At 54.1% G+C, this 15,955-nt stretch overlaps 1 protein-coding gene across 3 annotated transcripts in view; it reads right to left on the bottom strand.

The window, feature by feature from the left end:
• ELFN1 (extracellular leucine rich repeat and fibronectin type III domain containing 1) overlaps positions 1-6,912 on the bottom strand; it is a 105,085-nt gene extending 98,173 nt beyond the window's left edge. Inside the window, exon 1 of one of the 3 annotated variants that reach the window (XM_071570981.1) lies at positions 6,767-6,912. The gene's annotated coding sequence lies outside the window, so the exon portion shown is untranslated. Of the gene's footprint in view, positions 1-1,466; positions 1,541-3,605; positions 3,796-6,766 lie in introns of those variants that run through there. The other 2 variants (XM_071570980.1, XM_071570983.1) reach the window with 2 other exon arrangements.
• Positions 6,913-15,955: the final 9,043 nt, after the last annotated feature.

The following is a 15,955-nucleotide window of genomic DNA, read 5'->3' as shown; positions in this document are numbered from 1 at the left end:
TATTATCTCTGCCTGTCCATTTTATAAAGATATACACAAACAAGTAGCCAAATCTGCCTGCAGTTTAACTCCATTAAATCCAATGAATGAGTTTGGCCCACAAGAAACTCTGCACTTACTGTAATAAAGCTAAAAGCTGATAGCAGCTGATACAGTAAAACACATACATTTCCATACACTTATCCTGCAGATTTAAAAATACAAATGAGCTTCAGAAATTGCCCTCGTCCAGCTCATAAAGAAATGGTGAAATGGGAAAGGAGAAAAAACAGATGTTGGAGATTTTCCCATTGATTCCCTCTAAGCCCAAAGGGGAGAAGGTGGGGGAAGCCAGCAGAGTTGTGGTCATTTGAGTTTTCTGAGAGCCCTGGATGCATACAATGTGTGTGTTTGAACAAATGCCTGATGGTTTGGTCCCCAGGTGGGACTCCCTACCTGGCAGGAACCACTTCTCACCACTCCTCAGGAAAGACGAGCTCAGGCTCCTGGGGCAGCGAGACAGGATGCTCTACTCCCTGAGGCAGCTGGTTACAATTCCTTTTCAGGGGGCTTTCCTCATGAGCAATGGTTTCTCCAGCCATTGGGTCATCTTGAATTGTACCTTGAATCTCACATTGCACCGGGGTCTGTGCCAGGTGGCACAGAGGCCGAGCCCAAATGACAGATTTAAGTCTTCATTGATTGATAGGGGTTTTTTGTTTGTTGAGGTTTTTTTTTAATGCAAGCAGCTTTCTCTCAGGCTGCTGCAGTAACCCCTCCAACCTCCATCCCCACCTCCCCAGCCTCCTACTGTGTCCCTCCAGCTTCCTTACCCAAGCTGACACAACCCTTGCAACCCCAATGCCGCCTCCCCAAGGCCCTCATGCCTCAGCTCCTCATGGTGGTGCAGGGAGACTCCAGGTCCCCCTCACCTGGAGCTAACTCTCACAGCTTTTCTTGGTATTTATTATTATTTTTTTCTACTACAGGGGTGTCTCAGGATGACCCTTGTGCACACACTCAGCACTCCAGCAGCCAAACTACAACACGTATCATGCTTTTCCCCCTTCTTCTCCACACCAAGCCACTGTCACCACTCTGCTGGGGGTTTAGCAGACACAGGACAAAGCTTAGGGTCTCCACTCTAGCCCCTTCAACCCAAGGTCCTCACAGCCCTACTGCTTTCCCAGCTCTGCCTCCTTCCTCACCCACAGTTTGGGCCATGCCTGGGACCATGGCTGTCCCACCAAGCCCCACCTGGGCCCAGTTTGCTGCTCATCACATATCCATCTCCCCACACCCAGACACTCAGCCATGGTACTCTCCTGCTATCAGGCTCACTCAAACTCTCCCCAAGCCCTGAGTTCATAACACCAAGAAAATCCAGCAGCCATATCCGATCATGCCAAACACTGCCCAAGGTTGTGGTCCCTGATCATACCCCCACACAACCCCTCCAATAGATTCCCCTCTTCTGCACCCCTCACCTCACAGCCTTGATGGTGACTCCAGCAGCTGCCTCCCCACAGCCCCAGCAGAGCTCAGAACAGCACAGTCCATCTGCAGCAAGCTCTCAGCCACATAGTCTCTCCTCCTGAGGCTTCCCCCTGCCCTGCAAGAGCTCCTTCTCAAGTCCCTCTTCTCCATGCGGCTTTCCAGTGCCCTTTGGTGAGAAACTGTGTAATCTCAGGCTTTTGCCACACCTGGAGCTAATAGCAATTCACAGCCAAGTGCCGGCAGTTGTGATGCTGCAGGCAATGCTGCGCTGCTGTGGCTTTTCTCAGCATGAAATCCCGGCCCTGGAGCACCCGGCAGAGAAACTCCAGCCGGACCAGCGTGGCTGGGATGTGCCTGGCTGCTGCTTTCTGTGTCCCTCTGGATCACTGGGATTCACTGACAAAATCCTCCCTTGTCTCCAGCATGTGTGAGAGTGAACAAGTGTTGGAAAAAATTACCCAAGGATAGGGCTGAGACTTGGCAAACAGATGGGATAGCTCTGGGCTGTCTAGTGCATGGACCTTGTCCATGTCTTGTCCCCATCACACTTTCTCCAACCTCAGAGTTATATTCAGAGCAACTCGTAAACCTACAAAGCACTGACCACGTCCTTCTGTTTGCATGCACTGTGCACTGCTATTTTTAAAATATGATGGGAGAACCAAAATAAATAATCCACAGCTCACAATAACAAACCTTGCACCTAGAACTAGCCAAAAGCCTGACCTTTCATAGTTAGGCAGCCTGGTGAGAGGTTAGATATTGTGTTTTCTGATCATCAAACAGGAAAGCATTAGCCAGACAGAGAGAACAAGCTCTTATCTAGACCTGATTTCTCTCCCCTCCAGGGGATCCTGTAGGATATTTCAGTTCTCACTCGCTCACTGTATGACTCTTCCCTCCCCCAGTTGCTTGAAATCAGCCAGATTCACAATCTAATCTGGCTGGGAGTCAAAGGGGAGAAAAATCAAGTCCTAATGCAGTGACTACTTTGAATGGGGAATTGAAGCCAATCAGAAAGGCATTATTGATTCCTGCTCGGAGCACCTTGGTCAGGGAGGGGAAAGCTGCGGGCAGCCGCAGAGCTGCCCATCTCAGCCAGCCAGGGCTGCCCTGCCAGGCCTGCAGCGCTCCTAGCAGAGTTCCCAGTGCCCACCTGAGCAGGGAGCCAGCCCTATCCGGCACAAGGAGAGCACCCACTACCCCTGTGCCAGCACTGGCAAGCACTAGCCCATGGCATACACTAGCCCCTGGTGTGCACCAACCCACGTGTGTTCAAAAACACGACCCGTGTTCTACCTACAGTGTTGTGTTTGTGTGCAAACACTTCCAGTATGCATTGCTTTGGCATGGGGCTGTCTGCAGGAGCCAGGCTGCTCCATCAGATGGGATGTGTGTACCAAGGGCCACGGCGTTAGTGCGGTGCAGGGCAGCCCTGCGGGAGAGCCAAGGGTAGGCAGCAGGGCTGGTGGTGTGTGTGGGTATGAGTGTACCTGTGTGACCCCAGCATAGTCCTCGCACTAGGCAGGGGCAGGCAGTGGGTGGCTCAGCCTGGGCAGAGGGACAGGGGCAGCAGAGGATGGGGAGCAGTCAGACAGGGCTGGACTCAGCTCTGGGCATCCCTGGGTGCGATCCCAATGATCCGGCACGCGTCAGCGCTGGCTACGGGCTCCTCTGCCTTATGTAACCGCGGCAGGGAAGGAGCAGTGAAGGGGGACGGAGAACAGGCGGAAAGGAGCTCCCCATTGAACAAAGCAGAAGCCGAATACCCCCGTCAGGGTAACTCTAGACGCCAGGCCGAGTTGCGTTGTCCCCGGGCGGGCTGACCTGGTTCGGGGCTGCCCCGGTACGGGCGGCCGCCGGTGCCAGTTCCTGCCGGGAGCTGCCGCCAGGCTCTGTCCGGAGCCCCCCTCCCGGAGCCAGCGGGACGAGGGGGTATCGGGGGATGAAAGGAGTTCTGGGAAGTTTGGGGAATCCCATATTTTGCAAGGAGGAAGGAGGGAAACATGTCTCCTAAATAAAACCCCAAAACTGCACGGGGTCCCGGTAGCTCCTTTCCCCCTTGGGCTGTGCCCCCCAACCTGCCATCCCGGGCACCGCGGGACCGTGCGAGACCGGCACCCCCTTACCTGCCGGCGTCACGTCTGCTGCTGCCTGCCCTGCTCCGGCTCTTCCTCCTCCTCTCCTCCTTCTTCCTCCTCCTCCTCTCTCCCTCTCCCTGCTGCTTGGGGCTCTTTATGGAGATTCATTCATTCATGCCTTCCCATCGGTCCCTCAGCCTTTCCCTGCCTCCCGGAGGCAGAGCGTGTGACGCCTCGCCCCTTTCCAGCCACTTTCTGCTGTCACAGAGCGGCGCTGCCCCAGCCCGGAGGGGCGGCCGGGCTGGGACACGCGTGGGCAACGCCGGGCCGGGGGAGCGTCCCCTAGTGAGGGGTGAGGGGGGTGGGCGGGCGTGGGTACCGACCCGCCCTAGGGGATACAGACCGAATCAGGCGCCCATTACTGGGGCGTCGTGTCACCTCCAAGGCTTTCCTCTCTACCCTCCGCTCTCCTCATCCGCACGCCAAGGTGCTGTCCAACACCGCTGGTTCCCACCGAGTAGCGGCTGCTGGGGAGAGGGCGTGGGTGGGCCCGCACCCCACGCCGGTCCCCGAGCGACCCTCGTCCCTTCTTTGCCTCTTTGCTCGTCCGCTCTATCCCATCCCAGCCCGTCCTTCCTCCCCCACTTCCTCTGCCTCCGCACCCGCGCCAGGACCGCATCCCGCTCTGCCGAACGCTGCACCATCCACGCCGCTGACAGAAACGTTTACTCAAGCTCGGAGCGGGACGGCGGAGGCCGATATGGGGGATTGAGGCTCTCCAGCCACCAGGCACTGTGCCCCCGGCCGGTCCCGTGTCTCCTCCACCCACTCTTCCCCCCGGGAGGTTGCTCCCATCCCGAGGGCCACTTGCTCCTCCAGGTCACTGGTCAAATTTCACCCATGCTCCAGCCTTCCCCCAGGACAGGGGTCTTCCCGCTGCCCAGCACTGCACTTTGGGGGGCTGGGGACACGCTCCCGAACCCCACTGACAGCACTCCGCTGCCCGCTGCCCACCGATGCAGGGGCAAACCCAGGAGGTCTGAGGGAGGGTGAGCCCTGCAAGGTGCTAGGCAGCACAGGGGGGTATTTTAGGGGCTAAACTCCTGCGGATTGCCTCGACTGTGCATAAGCACAGGGTTATTCTTTCCAGCGAGAAAAGGCGGAAAAATCCGCTTTTTCCCTCGGAAATGTGAAGAGCAGCTCCTGAGCTTGGGCGCTGTCACAGCCTTGAGAGCAACAAACTTGGGGTGAAACCTCTTAAAAACCCTCCCCGGAGCGCCCCGCCCGCTCCCGCTGAGTCGCGCCGTTGCCACCGCCGGTGCCACCCCTTTCTTATCGGTGCCATCAATTTCTATTAACGATCGCTTTGTTCACCGCTGCAAACTTCTAAATATTTAATCCAACGCGAACCGGCGGCGGAACGCTCGGAGCTGACGGGAGGAGGCGAGTCCCCGGCCGCGGAGGCGGGAACGGCGGCTCTGCCCCGGGGGAGCCTAGTGATGCCGGTCCCTTCCTTCCCCTCCCTCCGCAGGGCTTTCCCGGGGCTGTAAATCGCATCCTGGACGTGGGCAGCATCGCAGGTCCCCCGGGCTGCCCGGCCCGGGAAGGCAGGGATGAGCAGGGCTGGGGAGGTTTCTCTCCAGGGAGAGATGGAGAAGGAAAGGAGGTGTGAGGGGTGGCACCCCGAAGGGCCGGTATATCCGCAGCACGGGGTCGCGGCTGCCCGTCGGGTCCCGCCACGCACAGGAGGAGCAGCCCCGCTCCACACGAACGGGACGGAGGCTGGGGACCTCCGGGGATTTGGGCTGGTGGGAGTGGGCCTGCCCAGGGAAGGGGGGCCTGCCCTCCACTGCCCTGGCATCCCCAGGTACTGCGCCCGCCCCACCCCGCCGTCCTCAGAACCCCCAGCCCCGGCCGAGTCTCAGTCAAAACGCAACCAAGAACATTCTTTGGCAGCTCCGGAGGCGGTTTAACACTGACTGCGCCGACGGGCGAATACCCTAGTCCGACGGCTGAGTGTCCCGGTGCTCCGGTGCTCCATGCTCTGCCTGCATTCGAAAACTTTACAGCAACATCTGTCATCATAATTAAATCTGCAACACACCCTTCGGGCAGGAACACGTTCCCGCGTCGTCGTGTGGCCGTTCCATCCCTCCCTCCGCCCCCTGCCTTTTCTTAAAAAAAAAAAACCAAAATCGCGAAAGCGGCTCAATCTCGCAGGCGGGCACCTGCCCCCGACTCTCCAGAGTCATCATCGCGACGGCAGCCGCACTCAGCGAGGTCCCGGGGACCGGCCCCGCCTCGCCGGAGCACGGACACCCCCCCGCCCTCCTCCACTAATTTTCTTTAATTAAAGCTCTAAGTGCGGCGCGTTTGGCAAGGACAGAAATAGCCGCTGAAGGAGCGCGTGTAGGGGGAGGCAGGTCTCAACTGCCGGCGTGGGAATGCAGAAGGGATTGAGGGGGGGGGCGGGAGGAGCAGAGCCAAGGAGCGGCTGTACCACAGCCCCCCACCCCAAGACTCGGAGCTTCTGGGGTTATTTGGGGTGGTGAGTGAGAGCCCCCGCCCCGAACGCTCCGTGCGGCGCTGGGGCGAAAGACCCCCGTCCCCGAGGGGACGCTGCTGCCCGCGGCACCGGCTCTTCTCTAGAGCACCGGGGCTTCCCGCAGGCAACAGTTGCAGTGGCGGCCGCAGGGGCTCCCCGGGGATGCTCCAGCTCGGGCGCATCCCGCAGGCGGGGCGAAGACCCCGAAGTGGGGATCCCCCATGAGCGGGGGTGAGGGAACACGGACCGGGCGGCTGCCGGGGTTCCCGGCTCCGCATCCCCGGCACGGCCGTGGGGAGCTGCTCCGGGTCCGATCTCCCCCTCGCCCGGGGGAGAAGAGCAGCGCGAGGGGTCCCGGCGGAGCCTGGGGACACCCCGCCCGCGGATGGGAGGGCGCTTCGCTACCCCCGCTGCCGGCCCGCGGTCTCTTCCCGCCGGAGCCCCAACCTGGGTTGCAGCCTCCAAAAGTTTGGCGACATGGAGCGGCCACCGGGGGCTGCGCGGGGCTCGCCGGGCACACGCGGCTCTTGGGCAGCGCGGGGCGCCGCGGCGGGGCGACACCGGGCGCAGGGCCGGTGTGGAGCAGGGCGGGGGGCTCCGCCCGGAGTCGGGGGCGACGCGGGGGGACCGGGCGGGCTGCGGCTGGGGCTGCGGGCGCACCTACCTGCTCCGGCGGTGGCTCCCAGCGCTCGGCGGCGCGTCCAGCCCAGAAGCGCGGTGATGGGCGGCGGAGGCACCCGCGGCTGCGGCTCCCCGCGCCCTTCCAGGCGGGCGGGCCGGGGGCAGGAGGCGGGCAGGGAAACGCAGCCGGAGCCGAGCAAATCCCAGCGCTGGAGCCCGGCCTCCGAGAAGAGAAGGGCTGCAGCTCCTCACTGCGTCAGGCGGAGAGCCCTGCCCGTGCAGGCGGCGCCGGGCATCGCTGCCAGGCCCGGGGGGCTCCACAGACACCTCTCGGCACGGCTCGGCTCGACGCGGTTCGGGTGGAATGGGATGGGCACGGCGCAGTTCGGCTCGGTGCGGGCCAGGCGGAGGGGTGCGGTGGGGCACGGCTCAGCTGGCCTCGGCTCAGCTCGGCCTAGCACAGTCTAGTTCGGCTCGGTACGGCTCGGCACGACCGGTTCGGCTCGGTTACAACTCGCCTCCGTTCGGAGGAGCTGGGTTCTCCGGGGCTTGGTGGGACCCGGTGGGTCCGTCCGCGCTGTCACAATCCGGAGCGATAAGCGGCTTGGCCGGGAGAGTCGGGCTGGCACCAAAGGGGCGGGGGGGCTGCGTGTGTGTGACACAGTGTGTGTGGCACTGTGACACTGTGTGACACACTGTGTGTGACACTGTGTGCACGTGTGACACTGCATGACACTGTGCCACACCCTGTGTGTGCAACATTGACACTATTTGTGACACTCGCATGTGTGTATGACAGTGTGTGCAAGCACTGTGTGTGTGACACTTTGTGAGAGTGGGGTTGTGAGTGTGCAGTGTTTGTGAAGGTGTGAGTGTGCATGTCGGGGACATCTGCCTGTGTGTGTGGGTATGACTGTGCTTATGTGTGTGTGTGGTGACACCCTGAGGGGGTGCAGGGATGAGTGTGTTGGGGTGTGTGTCTGTATGTTGGGTTGTATCTGAGTGTGTGTGTGTGTGTGTGTGTGTGTGTGTGTGTGTGTGTGTGTGTGTGTGACAGGCAGTGGGGGGAATGCAGGAACCAGGGTGTGTCTGGGTGTCTATATGCCTGTATTTACACACACGTCTGTGCCTGTGAGCCTTTGTGAACACCTCTGTGTGTCCCCCATGTATTCATGACAGCCACCCCACCTCTCACACCATCTGAACTTCCAAGGGCCAAACTAGTCCCAGCTGGGCAGTGCCAGGGGACACTGGGAGCATGGGGCTGGGGCAAGCTGGCTGGGAGAGCTGTGACAGCAATAGGGCTAGACAAGGACCACCACCCAGAGCTCCCAGGGATCCCCAGCCCTTGTGCTCCGCCCTTCCCAGGCATCTTCCTGCCTCAAATCACCCCTTGCCTGTCCCAGAGTTTGCCATCCTGCCTCCCCATTTTGGCAGGGTTTTTATGCTGTTTTAGCAACACAACACACCTTTAATCAGGATGATTAAAGTGTGGCTGGCACTGAGCCAACCCTTGGAACAGCAGTGCTCTTCTCTCTCCCCAGGCACTGTCATCTGAGGGAAGGACTGGCCTGTGCATTTCTTGTGACACAGCTCGAGGTGTCTCAAGTCATCTCCAAAGCCACCTTCGAGTCTGCAAGTTCCTTTTGCAGCCCTGCAAGATGGCAGGGCAGACAGAGAAGGTGGGGTGCAGGAGAGAAATTTTACTCCTTTCAGTTTAATAGCAACAACACCAACACCACCACAGCCAAAAAACCTGAAGCATGGAGTAATAGAGCTGGGAGACAGCCTGGGAACAGACAAGCCATGGCCCCTCTCCAAATGGCAGCTGGCAACCTGGCTCTGCGCTTGGCTGTGTTAGACACACAGCCCAGGGAAAGCGCCCATGGAAAGGCAGGAGATATCCCTGCATGATGGAGACGATGGGCATGATTTGACTCCCAGCACACTGGGGAGGCTATGGGGGTTGGTCTCTGTGTTAGCTGCTTGCTCTGGAGTTCTTCCATTCCCCAGCCCCAGCCCCAGCCCCACCCCCCACCTGTACTCTTGCCCTTGAAGCATGAAGACCCCTTTCTTTCTAGAGCAGGGATGTCCCATTCTATCATGTCCCATGGAATGCCCTGAAGTCAAGGAGTTCCCATTGAAATTGCTTTGGACTAATAAAGAGACGGGGCTACCATGAGGGTGGCTCTGGGGTCAAATGTCTTCCTGAGGAGGCTGGAGATAAGGGATCCCATCCCTTCTCTGCTTTTTCTGAAGAAGGAACAGACTGGCTTCCCTCAGCAGGGAACAGACACTGGCAGCACCCTCCTCATGCCAGAAGCAGAGTGTCCAAGGATTCAGCCCCCTTGTTGGGGCCACACAGCCCATGGGGCAGGCAAAAATACTGGGGGTTCATGACTTCCCTGGAGCTGGATCTGGCCTCTGGCAGCTGGATCAGTAATCACCCAGAGGGGACATGGACATCACTGGCACTCCATTGCATGTCTTTATCCGTGGAGACAAGCAGAGAGGGGAAGGAAGATTTGCCAAAGGTTCTTGGCAAATTTGCTGCCCATTGGCACACAGTGCCCAGCTCCTCAGGGCTGCTTTGGGAGAGGCAGCCCCTCAAACCTCAAGCTTTACCTATGGTTCAAGGACAAGCTTTAAGCAGCATCATTCCTACCAGCTGCCAGGTCAACATCGGGGGCAGGGAGGGGAAGTCTTGGTGCTATCAAACAACTTTGCAAACCAGGATAAATTAATAAAAGGAGTAAGTACTTCTGAGCAAGCTGTTCCAGTTCTGGGAGGAAGTGACGCCAGTCCAGGCTCTGGCCCCTATATTTAGTAAAAATCTAAACCAGACATTGATAATATTATTAAAGACAGGAAGGAGTAAAAGAAGATGTAGCCATGCTGGGATGACTGATCTATTTACGTGAGATGACGGGAGGAGTGCTGTGAGAAAGGTGTCTCAGGTCAGGAGAGCCTCTGCAGGCCCTTTCCCTCCACCACCAGCAGAAGATGACATCTGACACAGCAGGTCCAAGCAGTCCTAACCCAGATTAACAAGTGGTACATGAGGGAGAAGTGGTTAATAAAACATTGGCTGCTTTCCCCAGTGATGTGGAGGGGGTATGGGAATGAGAGCTCTTCTGCTGCCTTTTGGAGCATCACCTGCAAGGGAAATGCTGGCCAAGGGACAGAGCATTGGCTGGTCACTGGTCCATTTGCCCATGCAGAACAGGGAGGCGTTGAGTTAGATAAGTAAACGCAGTGTGACCTTGGGTGAGCGATGTCTCTTCTGTCCTTGCTCAGGGAAGGGACTGAGTTGTACCTGTGTGGTGCCCACAGCAGCAGGGCTTGAATCTGGATTCTCCTTATGTTGCACTGATTGGGATAACCTGGTGTCCTCTGAGAGAGGAAAATGCTCACCAGAATAGAGGAGTTCAGAGGGAAAGGTAGCAATGTGACAGCCAGATGTGTGACTGCCTCTGTGCAGAGCCTGCGGGAGAGTCAGAGGTCCCCACCCTGCTGTCATGGGACCCCATGAGGGCAAGGGATGGAGATCTGTCCATAACAGCAACAACTAACCTTGCGTAGAGGGCAAAAGTCCAACCAGCCTTGCTCCCCTCTCTGCCCTGGGCATGTGCAAAATGCACCATGAAAGAGAGCTCTCAACAGCAAAAAGGGAGGATATTCCTTGTGGGAAGGGCATGTTCTCCCCCTTTACATCCCTGTGAGTGTCCCTTAGCTTGAAGGAGAAGTAGATCTGCCCCACTGTGAGTTCCCATCCAGCAGAACAAGGGGATGTGCAGTTCCCAGTGATGTACCAGAATGGCTGTGGATGACTTGCCATCCAAGGGATAATTTTTTTCAGCCTGAGATACTTCTTCACTGTTGTTGTCAAATCCAATCTAAAAATCATCAGACTAATTAGAAAACAAAAAATGACATTTTACGGGCTGTTAGTGCTGTAAGTGGACTAAGGCCTTATGGTATTTAAAGAATGTTTGGAAAACAACAGCGATATTTACATCTGGGAAACTTACCAGGCAGAAGCTTCATTTCAGAACATTTTTGTTTAACACACTCAGCCTTGGTGATGACAAATATTACTGCACATCATTACCCCAATTTTTCTGGGTGTTAATACCTCATCCATTGCAAATCATATCTGCTGTAGACTTGGCAGCTTGGATGCGTTTTTATAGATTCCCATTTGTTCTGAGTTTCTTTTTAATTTTTTACTTTGAAACTCTGAAGTAGTCAGTGAAATTCAGCAAAAGGTGACAGCAGTGGGGATGGCGGACTCCTGCCAGCCCACAGCCCAGGTGCAGAGTGGTTATACGTCATGAATTGCTCTGCTCACCACCTGGAGCTGGTGGAGACAGGTCTGGGTTGGTCTCTAGTCCTACCTTTACTCACTGGCAGATAAGGGGATGTCCATGAAGATGGTGGAGTTGTCATGTAGACATTCAACTCCTCACCCACCTCTAAAAGCAGATGTCCTTTCTGAAGGCTCCAGGGGACTCAACCCATTGTTGATGGTTTCTTTTGGCCCCTCTTGATACCTTGACATGCTATTGTAGTACAGATTACATACTACCTTCCTTTTGGGACCTCCAAGAAAGTAAACAAAGTGAATAATTCACAACAAGCAATTTCTTTAAAGATTTTGTCATTATTTTCACTCTCATATGCACTTTGCCCATGAGGAAAATGAGAAATTCTCCAGAGCAGTTTTTCAGTGTTATTCACAAGTCTCTTTGGGGAATAACTCTTGGCTTGTGGGTGCTTTCAAACCAAGGATTCTGCCACCAAATCTTCAAGTTGCAATTTGGGTCATGGCCCACCAAAACACACATTTCAAACCATGCATCCAGGGCAAAATTCACCCTGCTTGCTTAGCCATATCTAAACAGCAGTGGATGGAGAGGAAAATCTTGTCTCTGCCCTTCTTGTCATTGTTCAGATCCAAGCAGACGGATCATGACCCCTATTTTTACAAGTGGTCACTGATTTGGGGGCCTCATTTAAGACATCATTTAAGACATCAAAGCCATGCTGTGGGTACCCAAGGTTTGGCCTTGTTTGAGGTGGCTATAGAGGCAAGTCAGCCAGGATCTAAAGGCCTGCACAGCAAACATTTTCCTTTATTGCTGTGCCTTCAGTTCTCCTACACTCCTGATGTCCAGGAGGATATGTCCAGTGACCCTTTCCTTGGGGAGTCCCACCTTGTCACTCATGAGGGACATCATCTCTTCCTCAAATGGCAGAGCTGGTTCAAGGCCCTGGCCAAAACAAGTGATGCTATTCCAGGGCTGTCATTAAAATGAAGCTACTTTGCTTTGCCAAAACCATCTCTGAAGCTGATCCCAGCAAGAAAGGTTGACAGGGAGCACATGCCTGCCTTGGAGACATGTAGATGCATCATGACTTACGTTTTATTTACAGAGCATCAGATTGCACATTCCCTAAGAGCTCTGATTCATCCCTCTCAAACCCTAGAACAAATATTCCAAAATCAGTCTACAGCGTGGGGACAGGCTTTGTTCAGTGCTTTGAAAGAGAGCAGGTAAAGTCATTACCCTCACTTTGCATAGCAAAAAATGATATGCATAAAGCTGCATAGAACAACCCTGCAAAGCTCAAAGGAAACAAATGGGCGACTTGCACCATGAATTTCAATGGGACTTTGTGCCGCCAGGATAATAGCCAGTGAGACAGTGAAATATTGCATGGAGAGACTTCGGGCAGTAAAAACATGTTCAACTTGCTAATGTGGTGGAATATCCCACAATATCACACGGGGGGAGATTGCAGAGCAATCTGGGACACGTGGATCAACCTGAGAGATAATGGAGCACACACGGGCACAGGACAGGAATCATTTGGGATAGTGACTGCAGGGGTCTTTTAAACACAGGGAATTACCCTGTGGCTTCTATCTGGAGCTGCCCCCCTGGCTTGAAGAGTTATTTATCCAGTTGTCTTGGAGGCAGCACCTGGTTTGCAAGGAGGTCTCCAGCCAATTTTTCACATGGGTTAAGTACAGTGCTTGGAGCACCCAACCTGGGATGAAGATCTGTAGCCAAGTTTCTTATTATTATTCCCAGCAACTGCCTTCACACTGATCCCTGGCTGCTGAGCACCGCCTGCCTCAGGTTCCTGCTGTTCTGTGGTCTCAAGCAGGAGAGACAAGGCAGTTTTCAGGCAAAGGGGCTGTGCCCAGGGAGATCCTGGCCAGGGCTGCAGCATCGAGGGAGGCATCCCAGCTCTATGGGGACAGTGTCCCAAAGTGTCTCTGCCTCCTGTGAGCTACCTTGTGGGATGCCCTGCGGGCCACAGGCTTAGTAAAGTCTCTAAATATGGACTGAGGAAAATCATACTTCTATTTGACACCCAGAGAAAAGGAGGCTTCCACAAAGCTGGATAACTCGCCTGAGGATGGAGTGAATTAGAATTCTTTAAATTAAAGAGCTTTAAACAGGATCTTCTCCCCAAACTGCCACTATATCCATTTCAATAGTTATAGCAAACACTTTGCAAGTAGACCCAGAGGAAAAGGAAGGAGGAGGGAGGCAGCCAAGACAGAGAGGATGGGTGATGCTTCGACGTGGCAGGAAGGAGGCCAGGAGATGCTTGTTTGCACCAGGATCAGCTGCACTGTTACCAAGGCAAAGGAGTTAAAGCAAGCGATTCCCTAAGGCAGCCTAAACTTTTATAGATTGCTGATGGTGAAAGCAGTAAATGAAAGGACACCTCTGAGTGAGCACTCATGTATTAAGTAGATTTGGAGGTTGTCCCCATGCAAAACAGAGTGTGCCTTTCAAGGTTGTGTAACTCACAGATGAGGGGTGTGAACTCCAGACAGGGAAGTCTTATCCAGACCTTCAAGCTGCAATTTCAAGATGTCCATGACAAGGGGAAATGGCAGTACTGCGTCTGACTGCCACCACTGGCCGTCTGGCTATTTAAGGGTCATTTATGTTTTGGGCCAAATGGATATGGGGAAAAAGAAGAGAGCAGCCAAGATGTGCAGATGAAGCTGCAAGACAAGACTAGTTATGTGTCAGTTGTGGCACTTAAACTCTTTGGCTAAAACCTAAGATGGGTGAAAGCAGTGAACAAATTGAAAATTTAGAGGGGAATCCAGCTATTCAATCCATCAAATCTGGGATTAATGACACCATCTCAACTTCTTCTCTTACTTTAAGGCTGACTGGAGATCCAGGAGAACACTAGTGCATTCAGTAAGAGACTGGAAATGGGTTCAGAATTAATCACATGATGCATCTCCTTTGCCCCAGGATCCCAGAAGCAGAGACCTCCAAATTCTTCATGTTCTTTAGATGGCTCCAGGCAGGCTGAGTCCATCCTTAAAATAAGAGTGTAGGGAGCAACTCTCCTCCATCCACACCAACCCAGTGCCAGGACTCTGAAGGCAGCGATCTGGTAATGTCCCTTTCATTGACATGACATTCTAAATAGTGCAGCACTGGGGCCGCTGACTCACAGGTCCCCAGGTAAGGAAGGAGCCACCAGGGAGGCTCCAAAGCTGCAAGCAGATCCTGTGATAAGACCCAGCCATGCAGTGACTACAGCCATCCAAAATAACATTTGCTTCCACTGAGACTCACGAGCCCCTTGGGAAGGGAAGGACCAGCTATTCAGCAATGCCGTCAGATCTCAGGGGAATGTTTTGCTCAGAGAATGGGAGTTCAGAGGATTTCTGCAGCTTCCCCTCCCAGTCTCAATTTACCTCACCAAATTAAAAGCAGTGTGGGCTGGAAACGACATTAAAAGGAAAAAGACGACAGAAAAATCACACTGAGAGTATTGTTCTGGATAAATAAGACACAGGCGTGTTGCGGAAGGTAGCTAAACCCATCCCACAAGTGGTCTTCTCCTGCCAGGAAGATGTGACAAAAATAATTACTTTGTCTATACATAATTATTGTGCTGCTTTGAGCAGCTGCCTGCCCTTGGCACAGTTAAGGGAGCCTTCATCTGATATTGGTTAATGACATTAACCATTAGACCCTTAATGTCCTGACCTGCTAAATGGGCTGCAATGTCTCCAGTGATGGTGCTGGGCACCCATCTCCATGTCTGCCCATGCTGGTGGGGGAGCACCACGTGCCTGTTGCAGGAGAAATGCTCCCAGCTGCTGTTTCCAGTTGCACCATTGCCTGGAAATGGATGGAATCCAGTGCAATCCTGGATCAAGGTCTCCATCCAGGAGATGCTTATTGGAACTGGTAGGGTCAGCTTGGTCCCATAGATGCAAGTGGTAATTTGTGGTACTCATGAGAGGTAGAACCAATGCTGGAAAACACAGAACGCAGAATTGGTTTGATGATGAAAAATAAGAAGGAAAGTGGTAATGGAAGCACTTTATTTTTTTTCTCCCCTGGGTACAGAAAGCTCCAAATCCCTCCAGTTTTGGTCCATCTGCCAGAAAGTGACCTGTTCCATGGGTCACTTGGGGAAATCTCCATGGAATAAATTAAACGTTCTTCATTTCATTCTCTCAAAGGAGCAAATAAGAGTTTTACAACCAGCTGTCAAGTGCTCAGCAGCTAAAATATCAACAGAGTATGACAGACGCAAGACCAAAAAAGCCTCTGAGGTTTCCTTTCATTGACTGGGAAGTCTCTGGTTTCTATCTTATTATCTTTCAAGCTAAACTGATACGAGCTGAACAATCAGGAAATTGAATAGCATCATTGGCAAAGACAATCCTCTCCCAAAACAGCTGACAGTGATGAATACCTGAGAAGACCCATTGCTTGGGCATGGTGGGATCTAACAAAACAGCATTTGATCTTATCCCATACAACCCATTTGGCCAGCAGTGATGGAGAGCCAAACATCCTGCTTCTCCTTTATCTGGGAATAATCTAACGTTTGGGGCCTGTGGAGCCGGGTTGTAGATTGATAATCGCATACTTGAAGATCACAGGCTATGAAAATTATTGCTGTGCTGGCTGGAATAAATTATGCAAAGCAATGCGTTATCTGGGAGCCTGCAACACACACGCACACGCGCACACGCACACTTCGGTGATCTATCGCTCTCCATGCAGATGTTCTGCTGCAAAGACATTTTAATTAATACATTGAAAATATGTTTCCTGCCTTGTCTGAGCCGGAGATGAGCAGGGAAATGATGCTGAGTGGGGTAAAGCCCCCACTGCAAAAGGAATGAGGAAGGGAAACACAGTGATTTAAAATTAGTCAGAACTAA

This window comes from Pithys albifrons, chromosome 16 (genome assembly GCF_047495875.1).
Source record: "Pithys albifrons albifrons isolate INPA30051 chromosome 16, PitAlb_v1, whole genome shotgun sequence".
In the NCBI taxonomy this organism is placed as follows: Eukaryota; Metazoa; Chordata; class Aves; order Passeriformes; family Thamnophilidae; genus Pithys; species Pithys albifrons.
The sequence above is the reverse complement of the archived record's forward strand: the minus strand, read 5'-3'. Positions and strand labels throughout refer to the sequence as shown.